The sequence below is a fragment of the Myripristis murdjan genome, chromosome 15, assembly GCF_902150065.1.
Source record: "Myripristis murdjan chromosome 15, fMyrMur1.1, whole genome shotgun sequence".
Classification (NCBI taxonomy): Eukaryota; Metazoa; Chordata; class Actinopteri; order Holocentriformes; family Holocentridae; genus Myripristis; species Myripristis murdjan.
Window position 1 is genome coordinate 32,969,718 of NC_043994.1, and position 2,644 is coordinate 32,972,361.

The window sequence follows — 2,644 nt, forward strand, 5'->3', positions numbered from 1 at the left end:
CTGTGTGTATGTGAGTGTGTGTGTGTGAGAGAGTGTGTGTATCTGTGTGTGAGTGTGTGTGTGTGTGTGTGTGTGTGTGTGTGTGCGTGTGAGTGAGTGTGTATGACTGTGTGTGTGATTGTGTGTGTGTGTGTGTGTGTGTGTGTGTGTGTGTGTGTGTGTGAGTTGGGGCCAGCTTCCTGTCCCAGTCTGTCCAGCAGGGTCAGGAGTGTTCAGCAGCAGGGATCTCTGGGTAATGTAGTTCAGAGCTCTGAGTTCAGGGCTGAAGACAAAGTGAGGCACGTTCTTCTTCTCTTCCTCAGAAATGCAAAGAGAGCTCATCACGTTCTCAGGCTGAAGGTGTTCTCTGGAGCACATTCAAGAACAAACTGCAGCAAAAACACTGAGGAACAGGAGAACGTGTCCTCGAGCTCCACACAGCAGGAAACAGCCTGACAGCCCGAACCCCAACCCTGACTAACCCTGACTAACCCCAACACTGACTAACCCTAACTAACCCTGACTAATCCTGACTAACCCCAACGCTGACTAACCCTAACTAACCCTGACTAACCCTGACTAACCCCAACCCTGACTAACCCTAACTAATCCAGACTAACCCTAACGAACCCCAACCCTGACTAACCCTAACTAACCCTGACTAACTCTAACTAACCCTGACTAACCCTAACGAACCCCAACCCTGACTAACCCTAACTAACCCTGACTAACTCTAACTAACCCTGACTAACCCTAATGAACCCCAACCCTGACTAACCCTAAGTAACCCTGACTAACCCTAACCCTGACGAACCCTAACGAACCCTAAAGAACCCTAACCCTGACGAACCCTAACGAACCCTAACCCTAACCTAACTAATTAGATCTTATTCTTTATTTTTTATTTATTTAATCTGTAATCTGTGTATACTGCTGAAAAACTGCGAATTTTCTTCGGGATGAATAAAGTATCTATCTATATATCTATCTAACCCTGACTAACCCCAACCCTGACTAACCCTAACGAACCCTAACCCTGACTAACCCTAACTAACCTAACTAATTAGATCTTATTCTGTTGTACTTAGATCTTATTCTTTATTTTTTATTTATTTAATCTGTAATCTGTGTATACTGCTGAAAAACTGCGAACTTTTTTCGGGATGAATCTATCTATATATCTATCTAACCCTGACTAACCCCAACCCTAATGAACTCCAACCCTGACTAACCCTAACGAACCCTCACCCTGACTAACCCTAACGAACCCTAACCCTGACTAACCCTAACGAACCCTCACCCTGACTAACCCTAACGAACCCCAACCTTGACTAACCCTAACGAACGCAAACTAACCCGAACCCAGCAGGAAACAGCATGACAGCTCGTTTTTTTATACATATTTATTATAAAATCATTTATGTGGTGCTGGTCGTCCCGGGTGAACCTGTGAAACCTGGACAGAGCCCAGCTGCTGGTGGAGGCTGATCAAACAGACAACTAACCCTAACCCTAACTAACCCTAACTAACCCTAACCCTAACCCTACAGTTCCATCATTAGTCAGTGTGTGTGTGTGTGTGTGTGTGTGTGTGAGTATCAGTGCCTGTATTGATCATCAGCTCAGCTTCCTGTCGAGCTGCAGGCTGTGACCTTCAGGACAAATTGGAGCTTCAGAGAAAACTCCCCGAACAAAATCAAATCAAGTAAAATGAACTGAAATGAATTTAATTAAATTAAGTAAAATAAAGTTAAGTAAAATGCAAACAGACATCAAATAAAAGCAAAATAAGTCAAACAAAATGATTTCATACAGCCTTTCCATAAAAACAAAAGCAGCAGAACAACAGACAGTTCAGCCACAGCTGTTTGTTTGGACCACCTGACCCACCTGACCTACCTGGACCACCTGACCTACCTGGACCACCTGACCCACCTGACCTACCTGGACCACCTGACCCACCTGACCTACCTGGACCACCTGACCCACCTGACCCACCTGGACTACCTGACCCACCTGGAATACCTGGACCACCTGACCTACCTGGACCACCTGACCCACCTGGACTACCTGGACCACCTGATCCACCTGACCCACCTGGACCACCTGACCCACCTGGACCACCTGATCCACTTGGACCACCTGACCCACCTGACTGACCCACCTGGACCACCTGACCTAACTGGACCACCTGACCTACCTGACCCACCTGGACTACCTGGACCACCTGACCCACCTGGACCAGCTGGACCACCTGACCTAACTGGACCACCTGACCCACCTGGACCGACTGACCCACCGGGACCACCTGACCCACCTGGACCACCTGATCCACCTGACCCACCTGGACCACCTGGACCGACTGACCCACCTGACCCACCTGGACAACCTGATCCACTTGGATCACCTGACCCACCTGGACCACCTGATCCACTTGGATCACCTGACCCACCTGGACCACCTGACCTAACTGGACCACCTGACCCACCTGGACCGACTGACCCACCTGGACCACCTGACCCACCTGGACCGACTGACCCACCTGGACCACCTGACTGACCCACCTGGACCACCTGACCTAACTGGACCACCTGACCCACCTGGACTACCTGGATTACCTGACCCACCTGGACCACCTGACCCACCTGGATTACCTGACCCACCT